General features: G+C 38.2%; 1 protein-coding gene across 8 annotated transcripts in view; it reads left to right on the top strand.

Annotated features, from left to right (window-relative positions):
* Positions 1-21,015, top strand: part of BTRC (beta-transducin repeat containing E3 ubiquitin protein ligase) — a 193,104-nt gene that overhangs the window by 25,881 nt on the left and 146,208 nt on the right. The window contains exon 1 of one of the 8 annotated variants that reach the window (XM_032281358.1): positions 20,810-20,924. The exons of the other annotated variants lie outside the window; for them this stretch is intronic. The gene's annotated coding sequence lies outside the window, so the exon portion shown is untranslated. Of the gene's footprint in view, positions 1-20,809; positions 20,925-21,015 lie in introns of those variants that run through there. 8 annotated transcript variants of the gene reach the window in all.

A 21,015-nucleotide genomic window follows, 5' to 3' on the forward strand; every position in this document is an offset into this window, starting at 1 on the left:
ACACACACACACACACACACACACACACACACACACACACACACACGTTTTATACAAGCACACACGTTTTATACAGAATTTCAGGAGGTTCAGAGATCCCTGAATCCTGTCTATCGACCCTAGGTTAATGTTTTTGATTCTTGCATAGTATATTTTTATTTAAAAGGCTTTGCTGATAATAATTATTTTAATATAACTACTTGTGACTGTTTTAATAAGGGTCTGACTGTAAAACCTGAGCTTCATCATAAAATGTCATTTTGAGAAGCTAATGAAATGTTGTGTATGTTGCCTGGTAGTGTTAGGAAAAATGGTACAGAGATGACTTGGCTGGTAGTTATCAAAAATCCTCCCAGAACATCCTGTTCTTATTCCCCTAGCTATTCAAGCAAGCAACCACAATGAATCCCTGTCTATGATGATGTAATTTTACTTGTCAGGATATGTGGACAGATACACATAAATCCTTTGATTATTATCTTACTGATACTTCCAGGACCTTTCTATTTTTATCAGTTTTATTAAAGATGTGGTATGACCAAACAAATGCCCAGCAAGGTCAGTTTACTCTGTGAGTACACCCCGCATCTAGCAGCATGTGGAATAAACTCTGTTCTATCAAGGTCGGCCTTAAACATTGTCAGCATGTTCACTTATTTATGCTCTGCAGTTCTGGGTAGGCCTGGGAAACATTTATCTTCTCTTTTTCTTCATCTTCTTAAGGTGTTAACACTGAGAATGCTATCTATCTAATTAGCTCATTCAAGAAAGACTTTTTTGTGAGAATGTTACATCAGCAGTCCACTTTGGCCAGAAAACCTGGTTTGGATTTTATCTTATGTATCCCACATGCCACTTAGAAAAACAATTTTTATGAGGGATCAATAAAAAGTAGTGTGGAATACTTCTTCCTTTTAAAAATGAGTACACAGAGACCCAAAGACTTGTGTGACTTGCCAGTGTCACAGGTGATGACAGCCTGGATTAGAACCCACATTTCCTAGGTCCAAGTCTAGTTGGTGCTCTTCTGACTCTTTGTTTGTGGTTTAGCTTGTGTTTCTTCTACTGGATATGGTTGATAAGTGAACTGGTGGGGGGTTTTTTTAATTAGCACTTTTGTGATTTGTTTGAGATAGCCTTCCCTGCTCTAAGATTATGAAAATAGCCTCATATTTTCTACTGGAGACTTTGAGTTTTGCTTTTTACATTTAGAATTTTAGTCTTTCTAGAATTTTTTTGTGTGTTTGTTGTGAGGAAGGGATTCCATTTCAGTTTTTTCCTTATGGATTTATAATGGCCCACAGCATCATTTATTGGAAGGGTATTCATTCTTCGCCAATCTGCAGTGTTATCTTCATCATAAATCATGTCATTACGTGCGTTGATCTGTTTTTGAATTTATTATTCTGTTCTATTGTTCGTTTATACCTATATCAGTACCATACTATCTTATTCACATAGCTTTTTTTGGCAAATATTTTATATTTTTAAAACATTGCTATTAAAATTTTTAAATTAACATAATTGTACATATTTATGAGGTATATAGTGATATTGTGATGCATATAGTGATCAGATTAGTGATTAGCATATCTATCTCAATCATTTATTATTTGTTTTTTTGTCTGTTTCTTTTTTGAAACGGAGTTTCGCTCTTGTCGCTCAGGCTGGAGTGCAATGGCTCAATCTCAGCTCACTGCAACCTTTGCCTCCCGGGTTCAAGTGATTCTCCTGCCTCAGCCTCCTAAGCAGCTGGGATTATAAGCATATGCCACCATGCCCAGCTAACGGTTTGTATTTTTAGTAGAAACGGGGTTTCTCCATGTTGGCCAGGCTGGTCTTGAACTCTGACTTTAGGTGATCTGCCTGCCTTGGCCTCCCAAAGTGCTGGGATTACAGGTGTGAGCCACCGTGCCCAGCCTATTATTTCTTTATATTGGGAACATTCAATATTTGCCTTCTAGCCATTTTGAACTATATAATATTTTATTGTAAACTATAGTCATCCTACAGTGCTATAGAACACTAGAACTTATTCCTCCTATATAGCTCACACGGCTTTATAATACACCTTTTTTTTTGGTAGTTAAGGTCTCATACTTTATTTTTCTTCTTGGCTATTCGTGGCTTTTTATGCCTTTGTGGGAATTTTTATAGGTAGCTTGTCAAGTTCAAAAGCAACAAATATTTAAAGGCAAAACTATACTAAGCCTGTTGGGATTCAAGTTAGTTAATTCTTGATAGAAACAAAAGTATGGAGTTACTTCACAATTAAAAACTAAAATTTGAGAACTTTTAGCTAGGAAAGATGGCTTTATTTTGTTTTTGTTTAGAGGAGAGCCTTGTTCTGTTGCCCAGGCTAGAGGGTAGTGGTGTAATCATAGCTCATTGTAACATCAACTTCCTGGGCTCAAGTGATCCTCCTGCCTCAGCCTTCCAAGTGGCTAGGACTGCAGGTACATACCATGCCACACCCAGCTAATTTTTACATTTAATTTAATTAATCAGTTTATTTTTTGTAGAGACAGGGTCTCTCTATGTTGCCTAGGTGGTCTCCAACTCTTGGCCTGAAACGATCTTCCCACTTTGGCCTTCCAAAGTGCTGGAATTACAGGCATGTACCACTGCCCAGCCTGTTTTTATTGATTGATTGAGACAGGGTCTCATTCTGTCACCCAGGCTGGAGTGCAGTGGCATGATCTCGGCTCACTGCCACCTTGACCTCCTGGGTTCAAATGATCCTCCCATCTCAGCCTTTGTAGTAGCTGGGACTATGGGTGCACACCACCATGGCTGGCTAATTATTTTGCATTTTTGTAGAGATGAGATTGCCTAGGCTGGTCTTGAACTCCTGGCCTCAAGCCATCTGCCCACCTCAGCCTCTCAAAGTGCTGGGATTACAGGCCTGAGCCACTGTGCCCAGCCCAGTTATTTTGAATGTTAAGAGATCGTTAGATATGATGAAAGAGCACTTTATTGAGCCAGATCACTTAGTAAGTATTTGAACTTCAGACAAATCTTTTATTTATGTTAAGATTTTATTTATGCTAAGTTTCTTAGCCCTTGTCTTTCCTTTCCTGTCTACACTTTGTTCCTAGGTTACTATCTATTCCTTTTGCTTTGAAATACCATCTGTGGGCTGATGATTTCTAATGGGCTGATAGTCTCTAACTCATCCTTCTACTCTGACTTCTAGCTTTATGTATTCAACTAATTATCCACTTGAATGTTGCATAATTATGATTTTTTGTGGGTATTTTTTTTTGGCTGATCTTCCCATTCTAATAAATGGTACCATCATTTATCCAGTTACTGAAACCTCAAACCTGGGATCATCCATGACTCCTCACTTTTTCTTATGCTGATATGCAATTAATAAGATTTTATTTGTTCCACTTCCAAAATATATCTCAAATTCATCCACTCCTCTCTGCCTTCACTGCTGTCAACTTACTATGGGTTATTATCATTTTTTTATGGAAAAATATAACAATTTTCTATCTACTCTCCCCTTTTTAAATCTTGTCTGTCTGCATACAATAGTCAGAGTGATCTTTCAAAAATCTAAATTTAAAATATTCTAATATCTTCCTTTGGACTAAAGCCATGCATGGTAAACTTTGTTGTTTTGCCTAGCAGAGCTGGTCCTTTCTCACCTCTTTGACTATGTTAGGCCAATACTTCACTCTCCAGTTACAGTCAAGTTGTGCTGGCCTTTTGCCAAACACCTTTTTTTTTTTTTTTTTTTTTTTTGAGACAGGGTCTTGCTCTGTTGCCTAGGCTGGAGTGCTGTGGAATAAACACAGCTTACTGCAGCCTTGACCTCCTGGGCTCAAGTGATCCTCCTGCCTCAGCCTCCTGAGACCACAGATGCATGCCACCATGCCTGGCTAAGTTTTAAATTTTTTGTAGAGACAGGGTCTCACTGTGTTGCCTAGGCTGGTCTCGACCTCTTGGGCTCAAGCGATCTGTCCACCTTAGCCTCCCAAAGTGTTGAGATTATAGGTGTGAGCTAAATTTCCCAAACTCTTGCAAGACCACTATAAGGTCTTTGCATTTACTATTTTTTCCAACTCTGTCTTTTTGCTTGACCCCTTTTATCCTTTATATCTCAGTTCAGATCATCTACTTGGAGCCCACCCCATCTAAAGTAAATACCCCTTTCCTTATTTGCATATTACTTCTACTAGAAAATAAAATAAACCCCATGAGAGTAAAATTTTGTGTTTTACCCTTGAGTATATCCCAGTGTATGACAAGTAGACAACAAATATTTGTGAAGTCACTCACTTTCTTATTTTTCATCTTGTAAAATGGAAGCCGATGGTAAACTGCCCATCCTACCTCATGGAGTCATTATAGGGAGTAAATCAAACAATGTCAATCAGTTTTGATGTCCTGGTATGATAATTTTTTATAAATGAGCTTTAGTTTTTTTAAAGACATTAGAACAAATTTGAGAAAGTTAAAAAAAAAAAAAAAAGCACCCTGCCATCCCACACAACCACTTTTATTTAACTTTGTTCATTTGTCTTAAACACACACACACACACACACACACACACACACACACAACTTTTAAGGGTAAATGTACTGTCCAGCACTCTCTTTCTAATTTTTCTGTCCCAATCAGCTTTTAAACACTTTAAGGAGGTACATCAGTTAAGATAGATTAATTTTATACTTTTTAAGACTTGTAGGGAATTCATTTGTGTATTTGAAACTTGCTTGGAAAGAAGTAAATACAAATGGTTCTTTATCATATTTAGAAATTTTAGTCTTGATAAGTAAAGCTTTTATAAGAATTTTGCCTAAAGAACTTTTCTTGAAACTAGCTTGTATATAATCAGGATTTCTTTTTTTTTTTTTTTTGAGACGGAGTTTCGCTCTTGTTACCCAGGCTGGAGTGCAATGGCGCGATCTCGGCTCACCGCAACCTCCGCCTCCCGGGTTCAGGCAATTCTCCTGCCTCAGCCTCCTGAGTCGCTGGGATTACAGGCACGCGCCACCACGCCCAGCTATTTTTTTGTATTTTTAGTAGAGACGGGGTTTCACCATGTTGACCAGAGTGGTCTCGATCTCTTGACCTCGTGATCCACCCGCCTCAGCCTCCCAAAGTGCTGGGATTACAGGCTTGAGCCACCGCGCCCGGCTTTAATCAGGATTTCTTGATATGACGTATAGTCTGATTTGTCTTTTAAAACAACTAGTACAGGTTACTATTTATCCTGTGTGGTAACTACCACTTCTGCTGTGATTCAAATATTACAGCCCTTAAGCAGTTATATTAGGCTTGGGGAATAGTGTAATTTGAAGCCCTTGGAACATCTTTTTGAATTAGAAAAGTGATTCTCAAAAGAAATATTCAAGTGGGAGAACTACTTTTTTGAAATTTATTACTTTGGAATATATCAAGTTTGGTCATCTTTGGAAGTAGAGATCTAATTTACCAGCACATGGTATTGTTTGCCAATACAATTCTTTGTTTTTGTGTCTTAGGTTAATAAATTCATTTCTTAGCATGGGTACAACCTTCTTAGTTCCCAAAATGCTCTTTGTTCATTTGGTATACGTTGGAGCTGATTCAGAGACTCTATATAAAAATGGCAATGTTAACATATACCTTAATTTGCTATGTTCTTTTAAAAACAAATTTGAGAAATTTACTGTCTAGAACAGTAGTCTCCTAATCCATCAGAAAAAATATAAGGACTCATCCTAAGTATTTCTACTTTTTAAATTGCAAATTGTACTCATGCCCTGCTCTCATTAGCTGCTAGATCAAGGCACAATATATACACTTAGGGCAAATAAGTAAGTATGTGTGTATAAATTTTGTCCAAATAGTTGTAATGATAATGTCTTTGGCTTTTTTCATATATGGTTAGTTCGATATTATTGTTACTTTGTAAAGTGACTAATGAAGGGTTTGTGCAAAGAATTAGAGAAAAGTCAATTGACAGTTTATTTAAAACTAGATAATATTCTTTCTTTCTTTCTTTTTGTGATGGAGTCTCACTCTGTTGCCCAGACAAGTGCAGTAGTGCGATTGTAGCTCACTGCAACCTCTGCCTCCTGGGTTGAAGTGATTCTCCTGCCTCAGCCTCCTGAGTAGCTGGGATTACAGGTGTGTGCCACCACGCCCAGCTGATTTTTGTATTTTTAGTAGAGACAGATTTCATCATGTTGGTGAGGTTGGTCTTGAACTCCTGACCTCGTGATCTGCCCGCCTCGGTCTCCCAAAGTGCTGGGATTACAGGAGTGAGCCACCGCACCCAGTGATAATATTAAATTCTGAGCACACTGCAGTTTTTTGCTGTTTGCTGAAAGGGAATGAATGAGGGAAGACACCATTGCCAAATCCTTTGTGTTTGGAATTCCCAGTCTTTGGTAAGTGACATTTGACCACCTGACATCAGATTAGGGGAACAAGTATCAAAAAAATTTTAAAGCATTTTTAAACTAAAAATTAATTTGATTAAAAGTTTTTTGCTGTTGTTGTTTGTTTTGTTTTTTTAAGATGGAGTTTTGTTCTTGTTGCCCAGGCTGGAGTGCAGTGGAGCAGTCTCGGCTCACTGCAGGCTCTGCCTCCTGGGTTCAAGTGATTGTCATGCCTCAGCCTCTCAAGTAACTGGGATTAGAGGTGCCTGCCACCACGCACAGCTAATTTTTTTTTTTTGTATTTTCAGTAGAGATGGGGTTTCACCATGTTGGCCAGGCTGATCTTGAGTTCCTGACCTCAGGTGATCCACCTGACGCCTCCTAAAGTGCTGGGATTACTTTACAGGTGTGAGCCACTGAACTGAGCCAATTAAAAGTTTTAATACTCCCCCTGTGGTGTTATATATATCCATGGTCCTGGTTCATAATTCCCATATCCTTTATTATGGTCTTTTGTTAATAATGTTGGGTATGTTAGGCCTCAGTGGTAGACGTCAGGAAATAATCTCTCTCCTGCCTTTATTTCACCTGCTCTATGGCAGGACTCTAATCTTCCCCCAACTCCTTTCTGATTGCGGAGTTTAATACCATCCACTGAGAGGGCCCCACCTCATACCATGGTTGGAGGAAGGAATGCTTCCATAAAAACCCAAGAGGAGTGGGTTTGGAAAGCTTCTGGATAGCTGAATACATGGAGGTTCCTGGAGGGTGGTGTGCCTAGGAAGTCATGGAAGCTCTGATCCCCTTTCCCGTACCTTGTTCTACGGGTCTCTTCATCTGTCCTTTATAATAAACCAGCAGATATAAGTAAATGTTTCCCTGAGTACTGTGAGCCACTTCAGCAAATTAATTGAACCCAAAGAGGGGATCATGATAACCCCAACTTGAAGCCAGTGAGTCAGAAGCTCCAGAGGCCCAGAGTTATGACTGATATCTAGAGGTATGGGGGACAATCTTGGGACTCTCAAGTTGAGGCTCCAGACTCTCTTTAAAGGGGTGTTCTGGATAAGTCATAGCAGTTAACAAGAATGCTAGGACATACAGGCACAGATATTTCATCAGTCCTGTCAAAGTACACCACGAAAATCCAGCCTCATGATTCAAGCAGCATTGCAGTCTTGGGGTTAGGGTTGAGGTTAGACACAACAAAACAAACAAACCCACATTTGGTCACAGAGACGTTTTCTGTGTTGATGATTGTTGTAGCGTGAGAGTAGTGGAAAAACACGAGGTTGGAGAGAGTCTTTCTCTACACACTCCCCCACCCTGGAGGATCATCTTGCCTATCTCCTGGCATGTGTACACCCCGCTTGGGAAACTACCTTGACTCACACAAGGGATGAAGATGCGTTGTGGCAGAATTGAATTGCCTTTTCTCATTTTCTCTCCAGATTTCAAATATTGTTGAAAAGCAGGCGAATAAGAAAACTCATCTTTCGAACAAGCATAGCTAGTGTAATGCAGACTTCGTAGACTGTAGAGCATGTCCCTCTAAAACTGAGTGTATATACTTGAGTCTGTACCTAGGACTTCCAGGGCTCTTAGTAATTAAATGATAGATTATAGAATGCAGACATTGTTTAGCTGAAAAGGGATATTTCCATCTCAATTCTATTTAGAAGATATTATGGAGCGAGAGGTGGAGATCTATGACTAAGGGTATGTTGAAATTTTTTTATGAAAGAAGGGGACTCTTTGGTAATTTATTTTTTACGATAATGCATTCTTTCAATTTGGAAATGGTTCAAATAGCAACTCAATTATTTTCAAATATAAATTTAGGAAATGGGATATTTTTAGATCTAATTGCCAATGACTAATATCATGAATCTTTGTAAAAATACTATTTTGTATCTTAGAGGTTGGGGGACATATAGATGTTTTTTGTTTATATGAAATACATGTCCCTTAAAATCACTGAAAAAGTACTTTTTTTGCAGCATGCTGCTTGCCTGGCTTGTGGATTTCACCTTGTTTCTGTTGGGAATATTAGTTTGTTTCTTAGATAAGGGTTTTTGTCTGTTTAAAGACTCAATTGTTTAGTATCAAAGGTAAAGCTTAAAGCAGGTTCTTCTGCTTCCCCCTATGTACAAAATACGTGTCACAGACTGACTAGTTATGAATAAAACAAAAGCAAACTGCCTCTTAATCTAGGAACAGAAGAAATGAAGAAGGCCCCATTTCAGAGAGAGTAAGGGTTAAAATTCTTACCAGTCTGGGCAGGGTGTAATACTCTTGAGAAGAAAGATAAGGGCTTTCCAGTAGTCTGCAGTTCCATGTGGAGTACATGGCTAGACTTGTCAAATCAGGGCAGGAATAGCAATTTGACCAGTGAGTTCCAGCAGGTGTAACAGCAAAAGCACAGACTTTTTTACACAGACAGGTGATACATGTCTGCTTATGGTGGACTGCCCTGGAGATGAGGCCTGAGGCTCATTTTTTAAGAGGGGTTCTGGATGAGTCATAGCAGTTACCAAGAATGCTAGGACGTACATGTACCGATAATTCACCAATCCTGTCAGCGTGCATCACAAAAATCCAGTCTCACATGATTCCAGCAGAAGTAGCACCTAAATTCACATTACTGCACTATAACAAAATTGCGTCTTGTATATAGCCTAGGATCTACTGGCTTCAGCTAATGTAGAAGTCATAAATAGGTGGCATTTGCTTTAGGAGTTGAGGCCTCACATAGAGGGATTTTCCTGAGGTTTCCTACCAGTACAAAAAACTAAGGAAAGAATAAGGTAGGGTTGGAGAGAGATGGGGTTTTGTATATTATTTCAGCCCATTCCGTTTATTTAATTTTCATGTGAGAGTCTAATCAGGCTTGGAATTTATTTTGTCTTACTCTTTGTCCTCCCCGCCTTTTTTTTCCCCAACACCTCTGTGTTGCTGTTCTCCCTCCCTTGATTCTACCTGTAAGTAATGTAACCCACCCTTTTGCTCCAGCTGCTTTATTTCCGTTATCATTGTCTTGGAGTTCCTCATTTTCCTGAGGGTAGAAAAGATTCTAAAGAAAAGACATTGATCCAGTAATTAATTTTGCTTTTAACATTTACAGACCCTTCCTCCCCTTACTAAAAATGGCTAAAAATAGAAATTAAATCGTTACTTCAGAATTTGAAATAACAGTGGGTTGTTTTCTTTAAAAAATGAACTTAAGAAAATGATTATGCTATGAAAGATCTTAGATTTATTTTTGGTGCTCAGGTTTGGTTAATAAATTATATTTTTCAGTTCATTGCATACTATAAAATTTATTAAGTTATCTCAGCTGTGATTAAAATTAAAATGTGTCTTGTTACATTGGTATGTGAAAATTAGTTCTATCCTGTAAAAAAACTACCATATTATGAATAATCTTTTACTTGCCTGTAGGGGACTAATGGGAAATTTAGTAATATTTGCATATTTTTTCCTTAAATAGTAGTAATATTTCCATATTTTGTTTGTAAGCAACAAATATGTATGTGTATATATACATATATATATATTCATAGGTATTTTTTATATGATGGGAGAAGTTTTTTGTTCTTGTTTTTTGCCTCAGCTTTCTCAGCTGTAGAGAGAAGTTTTTAATACATCTTTGTTAGTTGATCAAAATTATAAAGGATCTGAACTGGTGATTTAAGCTATTAAAGATAACCTATTGCATACACAGAGTTCTGTTATAGCAAATACTGGTACAACAAAGGGTCATAACAATAGAGTTCTTTAAAAAACACTATCTTTGCTCTCATGTCTCAACATGATGGTCCTAGTAATGGATATGGTGATCCAGTAGCCAGAATATTTTAAAATTTTATCCTGCTAATTAGAATAATACTTTTCTTTGATTTTTTTTTGAATGTGAGTTTTTATAAATCCTCATTTTATGCTGTAAAAGTAGTTGAAATTTATGAATTTCTGCAAAATTCTGCCACAAAGGGAAAACTTGAATGGGAGGTGAAGTGTTTTTTTTTGTTTTTGTTTTTTGTTTTTTTGGTAGAGACATGGTCTCATTGTGTTGCCCAGGCTGGTCTCAAGTGAATTAAAGATTTTAAATGGAGTTCAGCTAGTATTAAGCCCACTACTCACTTGTTGTGTGGCACTCTTAACAAGTGATGTTGTATTACCACAGCAAAGTATGTGGCATAGAATATCTTCATTCTTGATCTACTTAGGGCAGGTATTAATGGATACTTTCCCATAGCTTGTAGTCATGAAGGTATTGCTATCTCTTGTTTGTGAAAGTCTGTGGAAACATCAGTCACTATTAACAGTAGATAGTCTTTAGATTTCAGCAGATATTCAGCAGGGTTTGTTGATGTTCACTCTGTCACACAGGCTGGGGTACAGTAGTGCAATCTCGGCTCACTGCAACCTTCGCCTCCCAGGTTCAAGCAATTCTCCTGCCTCAGCCTCCTGAGTAGCTGGGATTACAAGCGTCGGTCATCACACCCAGCTAATTTTTGTATTTTTAGTAGAGGAGGTTTCACCATGTTGGCCAGGCTGGTCTCAAACTCCTGACCTCAGGTGATCCACCTGCCATGGCCTCCCAAAGTGCTGGGATTACAGGCGTGAGCCACTGCGCCCAGTCTCTCCAAAAGATTTTAAAGTTGGGTGTTATATTACTTAAATAAAATTCTTATATAAATTATCTTATTTACTTTGTTAGTGGGGAAATCCACTAACCTTAAGAATACAGTCCTAAAATAAAGTTGTTACATATTGGAGAAAGGCAGAATGATTGTGTTGTTATGGCAACTGAAATGGGGAAAATGAAAACAGCACAGATAAGCTGCATCCTGTTGTCATAACAACCATAGTTGTGGAAATGATTAAAGCTAGTCTAGAAAGGATGTATTGCAGCTTTAGTCCATTGAAAGTAAATAGTGTAAGAAAAGACGGGGAGAATTGGTTTTCAACAAAAGTTAAATCCCTCTGGTACCACAAGTTGCTAGTACCACCATGTATAGACAAATCTCTGTCCTTTCTAATTGTGTTTCAACTCAATTTATTGCCTCAAATCATAATTGTGCTCTGAAGGAAAGAAATATAATAACTATAAAAAGCTTGTGAATAATGATTTTTTTGGTAGCAAATTTAGAAAGCAAAGTTAGGAAATTTAATTTTTGAAAATGACTTTTAAAAAATAGGGTGTTTTCCTTTTTTCTTTCCCCCATTTCTCACTCAGTGCTTAATTTTCATTCTTTTCCATACCCTCTTGCTGTATCATTTTTGTCTTAAGTGTTGAACTGTAATGTAAACATCTAATATCATGGTAGTAAAGTATCAGATGCAGCATTATGATTGCATATGAACAGATAGATTTGATGATAAATGATAAGCATCCTGTAAGTGTGAATAAATTTATTTTAGCTCTATCTTTCAAACTTTCTCTGTAATCAAAGCTTCTTAAGTGTTTTTAAAAATGCTGTTATTTCCTTCTGAAACTCCACTTGTTCGTCATAGCAAGATGTTTCATCCTAGTGGAGTGGAGACATGTTAGAAATAAACCTGATGAAAGCCATGGTCTTTGTTCAGCAGCTGGCTGCTTGCACAGGTTTTTGTGGTAATGGAATTGGCATCTCTGTATTAGAGTATTGATCTGCTGCTTGGTAGGTACTGTGTAAAAGAAGTCTCCTAGTAACAATGTATTGAAGTGGTTTAAGAGCAGTTTATATTACAAATGAGGCAGAAGATGGAGTTCTATAAGGCTGGACACATGCTATAAATATCCATAAAACTTAGTATTTTATCTCAAAATGTTTGTTTAAATTTTCTCATTTTAATCCACATTTAATTGCACATAGTTGAACATTATCTGAACATGAGTTGCTTACACTAATACCATCATCCTTTGCCCTTTAGTGGAGGTTTTTATATTTGATGTTCCTGTGTTGTGGTTGAAAACTGCATTGTGAACACATCAGTTATGAGAAATAATACCATAGGAACAGTGTTTTAAAGTAATCAGTTGAATATTTTCATGAAAGTTCAAATATTAATGTTGATTTTGCCTGATTTTCATCAATAACCTCCTCACTTTATACATTGCCTGGTTTTGCCTGGCTAACCCAAATCTTCTGGCCTTTCATATAGGTATAGAGAAGAAACCTTTTTTTTTTTGAGACAGAGTCTCACTCTGTTGCCCAGGCTGGAGTGCAGTAGTGCGATCTCAGCTCTCTGTAGCCTCTGCCTCCTTGGCTCAAGCAATTCTCCTGCATCAGCCTCCTAAGTAACTGGGACTACAGGCATGCGCCACCATGCCTAGCTAATTTTTTGTATTTTTAGTAGAGACGAGGTTTCACCATGGTGGCCAGGCTGGTCTTGAATGCCTGACCTCCCGCCTCAGCCTCCCAAAATGCTGGGATTACAGACATGAGCCATTGTGCCCATCCAGAAACTTATTTTTAAAAAGAAGAAAAAGATGGAGGTGGAGAAGGGAGAACTAGAGTCACTTTATTTTTTTTTTAAAGAATTTTTAAAAAGCTCATTCCTTTTTGCTGTTATTTAATGGTAGCAGGCCATGTATGACTCATAACTTAGGTCATACAGCTTAGGCTATTAAATGGTTCAGATACCCAGCAAACAGTTCAAAGATTGCATTAACAAGTTAGCTAACATTTTGTAAAGGAGTTCAAAACGAAAGACGGTCAGTACCTGGATTCCATTGTGCCTAGCTGTTGTTGTCCCACTGGAATGTAACAATGCAAGGATGTGAATCTCCCTTTCTCCTAACAGAAGTTTTTAAAGCTAACAGATTTGCAAACAAAAGTTTGTAAATCTGTTAAAATGTTTTACATTAAAATCTGATGCACTGATTTTTAGATTGGTGTCTAAAGTAGGCAATATCATCAGGTTGTGCATTTGAGATTTACTAGTTTACATCTTGGTTTATGATATATTGGATTGGAAGATCAGCTACTTTATTTTCCTGGAAGAAAAATGAATTGGGTATACTCAATCACTCCCATTTCACAGTTTCTTGTCATATCTCACTTGCTTCAGAAATACTCCTTTTGAATCCTTCTTGTGAATATGTAACTCTTAATACTGATGTCCTGAGAGAAAGGAGAATTTCTTGTCTAACCTCAGTAATAACCATACCATCACAGAAAATGTCCTCACAACGTATCAAGCAATCAAATAGCCAATAACCTATTCTCCTGCTAAATTCCATAAACTGAATGGGGAAGGTAGATAATGTTCATTTTTGTTACTTACCAGGGAACATGACACTTGGTCTTTGAAATGGTTATTTATTTCATATATTGTAGCTGCCAATCAGTCAGTGATTTGCAAATAGCTAAGTAAATACACTGCTGAAAATGAGTTTCTTCTCTGTGCTGATCTGTGGTGCCCGGGAAATCAGATGTAATATGGTTGTATTTATTTATGTAGGCATTTATTCTCTTTCTTAATGAGCAAGTAATTTTCTTTTTTCTACTCCTACACAAAAGTTAAATTGAGGAGTACCCAAGAGGGCTGGGAAACTTGGTTTGCAGTCATTGAAATACTGCCGGATATCAGGGGATTCTTTTATGAGCGGAGTTTCCCTCTCCTTAAGAACAAAGCTCCAGATAGCTCCCTTTTAAAGTCACTGTTAGAGCAAACACATCTGTAAAGGAAGATGATCCATAAGTCTAATGCAAAGGGTTTGTCTCCCCTCCCTATCAAAGGATTTTACTCTGGCTTCTTTGGCTCTTTTTGCCTGGGAAGCGAGGGGCAAGAGCTCTGATCTTTCCTATGGCAACCAGCCTGGCCTTAATACATAGAATACTGACATGATATCTCCCTCTGTCGAGTCATAGCAATTGCTATGAACAGACATGTAAATCTATCTAGGGAAAAAAAAAAAAAAAGAGTGTTGCAAATGCCTTTCATCAAAATGGAAGACTGCTTCAACTTCTTTTTGCTTTTCTTGTTATAACCATGCTTTCTTTTTCTTCCTCTCTTTCCCTTTCTTTCTCTCCTTTTTTCTGTCCTCACTACCCTCAATCTCTCAAATACACAAAGCTGAATCTTCCCAATGAACACTGCAGTCATTTGAAATTTGTCTATAGGCCAGCTTCACATCATCAGAAATTGTTGTGTAACTCCATGATTCCCAGGCCTCCAGCTGGTGGCCTAGTTATTTCAAATAATATTTAATGCAATAAATTCTATGGAAATAAAATAATTTGGACAGTACCTTAGAGCTTATTGCAATGAGATTTGACTTGAATTTAATACAATGAAATTTCAGAATAGCCAAGTAATTTTTTTTGTGGCATGATTTAAAGGGTCTTTAAGTACAGGTATAGATGATTGAGTTTGTAAAACCTAATCGTAGGTAATTGTAGTTTCACTCTTATCTCGTGAATGAACAGTTCAAAAATACAGACATTACTTAGCATAAGTGGATTTTTTAACAATATGGCAAAGAGTGTAAGTGAACATCCTTAACTTTTTGTTCTGTCAAGGGGAGAATAAAGATACCATCTGACTGTATGTATAAAATTGCTAAGATGGTTGATTTCCTGTAGGTGAGTATTAAAAATGGCTTTTTTGGTATAGAAAACATGGAACATCTGTGCATTGTGATGCCCTCCCTTCTGCGGATGTTGAATATTTTATGGGATTAAAAACAATTGTTTTTGTCTTACTATTTCAGTTCAACAATCTTAGAGTAAAAGCAGCCGTAGACCAAATATTGAGAATTTATTATGCTGATACAAATGAAAGAAACATAAAACACAAATATTGAGTAAATTAAGAAAAATAAGCTGGGTGCAGTGGCTCACACTTGTAATCCCAGCACTTTTTGAGGCTGAGTTGGGAGGATCGCTTGAGCCCAGGAGTTCGAGGTTGCAGTGAGCTATACGATCATGCTCACTCCAGCTTGGGTGACAGAGGGAGACCTCATCTCAAAAAAAAAAAAGAAAAAAGAAAAACAATGTTTCTTTTTGGACTGTTCAGCAGGGCAAAGAAAAAAAAAGGAAGGAAAAAAGAAAAAACAGAATGTTGATGTTAGAAAAATTTGGTTATTGTCTTATGCTCTGGAGTTCTTACCTCAAGCCAGACTTTTAAGATCTTTTGTTTTCTGTACTGAAGCAGAGTAGTGAAAATGTTTTTATAGAAGTTATGAGAAAAAGTCTATATTAATTTGCTTTGGGTCATTCTAGTCTCTCTGGTAAATTCATAATTAGGAAGGCCTTTTTAAGACTGTATGCTAGTCTCACAGGTACACAGCTACTCCATATCTGGTAAATCTAAATTCATATGTGAGGAGGTTATGTTTTTTTAAAGCATATTATTTACACAATTCACTGGAATGGCTCCTTTGGAAGTTGGGTGGCTCTCTTATGTAATTATGTACTTAGTAACCCTGCTCTACAAAGCAGTAGAAATTCAAGTAAGAATAATTTACTGCATATGCATAGTTATTAGAATTTTAAAGCATTCGTTTGTTCAAAATTCTAGTTTATCAATGTTATATTTGACTAATTGCCTCGTTAATAAATAATAATGAATATAATTTATTTTAGAAGGCAGCCAAAGTTTAACAGTTGTAAGTAAACATTAGGAGTTGTTCCCTCTCTCTACCTTTTTGTTTAGAGGGATTCTCATCCCTTCAGTCTAAATTTTATGGAGAAACTAATAATTCCTGTTTTTTAAATTCTATATTAGAAGTATTGTAGATGGATTTATATTGCAGAATTGTGGAATTTTATTGCTGTAAGGTAGTTAGAAATATCTTAGTCTATCCATTTTACCAGCAAAGAAGGTGAAGTTCATAGAAATTAAGTAAACTTCTCAAAGTCATACAGTTGGTTTGAGGACAGGTCTTTCCCAGAACCTGATGACTTAACTCCTGGATTATTGTCATGCCTCCTCAGTGGTCATGATAATTCAGCAGTTTATTTTACCAGGGATTCCTTGAACACTTATGTGTTTACAACAGTGAGCTAGGCATCCGGAGGTTATAACAATAGTGTGAGTTTATATAGTCTAACAATAATGTAATCAAACTAGTAATATTTTACATTTTAATCCTAATTTTATCTGGTGTTTTCTAATATTTATAAATGTTAACGTGTGGTGGCTAAACCTTTAAATCTCATTTTTCTCTACTAGATTATGACCTCTTTAAAAGCAGGGACTCATTTAGCTTTTGTAAAGTCAATCCAGTTTCATTTTAAAAGACTTAAAATCTTTTTTCCAAGCATTGATGGCATTGTTGGAATAAGTATAGCTTCCCATCATGTCTACTTTGGGGACGATACACATTTAAGAATTGTATTTCTGTCTTCATCAAGTACTTTTTGTTTCAAGTAACAGATTGCTTCATTCCCCCTTTAAACAAGAAGGGGTAGTTATTTTAAAGGTATAAGAGATAGCTCATGAAACTAAAGGGGAAAAAGATGTCCAGTCAGGCCCCATAAGAACTAGGAACCAGGCATTAGAATACCTCTAGGACTCAAGGCAGCCACACTTGCATTCCTGGGATAAATCCTACTTAGTCATGGTGTATAATCCTTTTTCTGTGTTGCTGGATTTTATTTGCCATATTTTGTTGAGGATTTTTGTCTATATGGTCATAAGGGATATTGGTCTGTAATCTCCATTCTGCTATTGAGCCCATCCAGTGAATTTAAAAATTTTATTTTCAGTTCTCACATTCTCATTTAGTTCTTCCTCCGACCCTCTTATTTTTTCTTTCTCCCTTTGAGACAGGTCTACTAGCTCTGTCGCCCAGACCAGAGTGCAGTAGCATCATGGCTCACTGCAGCCTCAACCTCTGAGGCTCAAGAGATCTTCCCACCTCAGCCCCTCAAGTAGCTGGGACTACAGGAATGCACCACCAGATTTGGCTAATTTTGTAAGAAATTTTCTGTAGAGGCAAAGTCTTGCCATGTTGCCCAGGCTGGTCTCGAACTCCTGGGCTGAAGCAATCCTCCTGCCTCGGCTTCCCAAAGTGCTGGGATTCTATGTGTGAGCCACTGCATCTGACCCATTTAGTTCTTTATATCTGTTGTTTCTTTGCTGGTACTCTCTTTCTTTCAAGAGTGTTCAGCCTTACTTATTGGAACATTTTAATCCTAGCTATGTTAAAGTCTTTGCTTTAAGGTGAATTTCAACATCTGTGCCATCTTGATATTGGCACCTGTTGATACCAGTTGAAATTTTCCCCTTTTTGGTATGCCAAGTAATTTTTGGGTTATATCCTTGGCATTTTTAATATTATGCAACTCTGAGTTTGTTTAAATCCTATTGAAAATGTTGATGTTGGGCCGGGCGCGGTGGCTCAAGCCTGTAATCCCAGCACTTTGGGAGGCCGAGGCGGGTGGATCACGAGGTCGAGAGATCGAGACCATCCTGGTCAACACGGTGAAACCCCGTCTCTACTAAAAATACAAAACATTAGCTGGGCATGGTGGTGTGTGCCTGTAATCCCAGCTACTCAGGAGGCTGAGGCAGGAGAATTGCCTGAACCCAGGAGGCGGAGGTTGCGGTGAGCCGAGATCGCGCCATTGCACTCCAGCCTGGGTAACAAGAGTGAAACTCCGTCTCAAAAAAAAAAAAAAAAAAAAGTTGATGTTTTTATTTTGTCAAGCATTGAACCCAGTTGGCTTCAGTCTGCAAGTTCAGATTTCTGTGGATTGTGGTTTCAATGTCTATTACATTTTGAAAGCCTTTGCAGTTCTATTCAGATATGTTCCATGTGTGTGCCACTGGATGGCCAGTGTGGAATCTGGATGATAGTCCATCTTGTAATTCAGTTCTCAAAGTCTATGCCTTACTGTTTTAGGTTATACCCAGCCCTGTGCAGCTTGGGGGTGAACATAGGAGTTCATTAACCACATTATGGGACTGTTTTCCTGAGTTCCTTCCTCTGTACTATCTTCCCAATACTAGTTCCCTGGGGCTCCTTTTTTCAGTCCTCCAGCCAGAAAGCTAAGGCTTTATTTAATCCTGCATCTGTTACTGCATCTGGGGCTACATTATAGGAGGCTAAAGGAAAAAAAAAAGCAGTGAGGTTTTGCCTCACCCTTTTAGGATCACAACTCCTCTGATCAAAGAGGAAGGTTTCCTTAGTTCAGAGTTTTAGGCTTCTGTGGGTCTTTGCTTCTACTGTGGCTTTCCTCATGGGATTGCTTTGAGAGAAAGGCAAGAACTTTAAAGAGAAATAGGAGTTTTTTTCCATTGTCTCTGAGTGTTAGGGTACCCCTTCTGCATTCCTTAAGCTAGAACTAGAGGGCTTTTCCTGGAACTCTCTTTACTGATACCAGTACCCACTTTTGGGTTTCAGGCAGCAGTCAGGCTGGTGGATATTAGAGGAATAATAAAAAGATAAATCCATTGTTGGTTCATTGTTATGTAAAAGTCTTCCCCAACTTGTCTGCTAGTATTAAGTTTTTGAGTCTTCAAATAGTTGTTCTATATGTTCTGTCCATTTCTTAGTGGTTGCCTTCAGTGAGAAATATAGGATGGAGTGTGCTTTCTGTCTTACATGGAAGCAGAACCCCTTCTAGTTAATTACCTTTTTAAATATTGATTTATGCTAGTCAACAACATGTACTGCAAGTTCAGTCTTTTGAGCTTGCGTCATGGCCCACTTTTTTTTTTTTTTTTGAAACGGAGTCTTGCTCTGTTTTCCAGGCTGGAGTGGAATGGCATGATCTCGACTCACTGCAACCTCCGCCTCCTGGGTTCAAGCAATTCTCCTGCCTCAGCCTCCCAAGTAGCTGGGACTGTAGGCGCCTGCCACCACATCTACCTGTAGTTATTAGTAGAGACAGGGTTTCACTGTATTGGCCAGGCTGGTCTCAAACTCCTGACCTTGTGATCCACCCGCCTCAACCTCCCAGAGTGCTGGGATTACAAGTGTGAGCCACCGCACCTGGCATGGCCCGTCTTAAGGTCTGTTTTGGTAAAGTGAAGCAAGTGTGCTTGAAAAGAATGTGTGTACTCCATTTGTTGGGTGAAGTGTTCTAGATAAATCATTACATCAAGTTTATTATTACTGTGCTCGTCATTTCTGTGTTGCTTATTCTATCAATAGCTGAGAGTTATGTTAGACTCTCAGACTATGTAGATTAGTGTATTCTCCCTTTAGTTCTGAGTATTTTGCTTATTTTGAAATTTTGTTAGTAGTAGTATGTATACTTTCAGGATTATTCTCGATAAATTAACCTTTTTATAATTATGAATTAGTCTTTATTACTGCTTATGCTCTTTGTTCTCAGGTGAACTTTTATGTTAATATAGCCATCTCAGCTTTCTTTTTCTTTTCTTTCTTTCTTTTTTTTTTTTTGAGACAGAGTCTCACTCTTTGACCCAGGCTGGAGCGCAATGGTACAATCTTGGCTCATTACACCTCTGCTTCCTGGGCTCAAGTGATTCTCCAGCCTTTCAAGTAGCTGGGATTACAGGCGCGTGCCATCATACCTGGCTAATTTTTGTGTTTATTATTTAATAGAGACAGGGTTTCGCCATGTTGGTCAGGCTGGTCTTGAACTCCTGACCTCGGGTAATTTGCTCACCTCAGCCTCCCAAAGTGCTGGGATTACAGGTGTGAGCCACTGTGCCCAGCCTCAGCTGTTTTAGTTCAGTTTTTATGATTAGCTTTTTGCTTTTTATTTTTAATTTATTGGTATACATTAATATATAATTGTGGGCCGGGCGCGGTGGCTCATGCCTGTAATCCCAGCACTTTGGGAGGCCGAGGCGGGTGGATCACGAGGTCAAGAGATCGAGACCATCCTGGTCAACATAGTGAAACCCCATCTCTACTAAAAATACAAAAAAAATTAGCTGGGCATGGTGGTGCATGCCTGTAATCCCAGCTACTCAGGAGGCTGAGGCAGGAATGTATAATTATGCCTGGTTTTTTAATTAAGCCTGATCATCTGTCCTTCTTTGTTTAGACTTGCACTGTCTAATAGAAATGTTAACCACAGATGCCAATCAAGTGTATACTTTCAAATTTTCTTGTAGCCACATCAAAAATATAAAAAGAAGCTAGGCAAGGTGGCTCATGCTTGTAATCTCAGCACTTTAGGAGGCTGAAGTGGGAGGATCACTTGAGGCCAGGAGTATGAAACTGGCCTGAGTAATATAGCTAGACCCTGTCTCTACCAAAAAAAAAAATAAAAAATTAGGTATGGTGGTATACCTACCTGTAGTCCCAGCTACTTGGAAGACTGAGGCAGGAGGATCTCTTGAACCCAGGAGGATGAGGTTACAGTGAGCTGTGATCATACCACTGTACTCTATCCTGGTTGACAGTGAGACTCTGTCTCTTAGAAAAAATGAAAAGAAAGTTGAAATTTTCCTAATGTATTTTATTTAACACAATATGGTTTTTTATTTTTGTTTCCTTTTTTTGGAGACAGAGTCTCGCTCTGTCGCCCAGGCTGGAGTGAAGTGGCGTGATCTTGGCTCACTGCAATCTCCGCCTCCAGGTTCAAGTGATTCTCGTGCCTCAGCCTCCTGAGTAGCTGGGACTACAGGTATGCACCACTACACTGGGTTAATTTCTGTATTTTTAGTAGAGATGGGGTTTTGCCATGTTGCCCATGTTGTCAACATGTTGCCATGTTG

The sequence above is a fragment of the Sapajus apella genome, unplaced genomic scaffold (assembly GCF_009761245.1).
Source record: "Sapajus apella isolate SASKATOON/1434 unplaced genomic scaffold, GSC_monkey_1.0 scaffold13, whole genome shotgun sequence".
NCBI classification, from domain to species: Eukaryota; Metazoa; Chordata; class Mammalia; order Primates; family Cebidae; genus Sapajus; species Sapajus apella.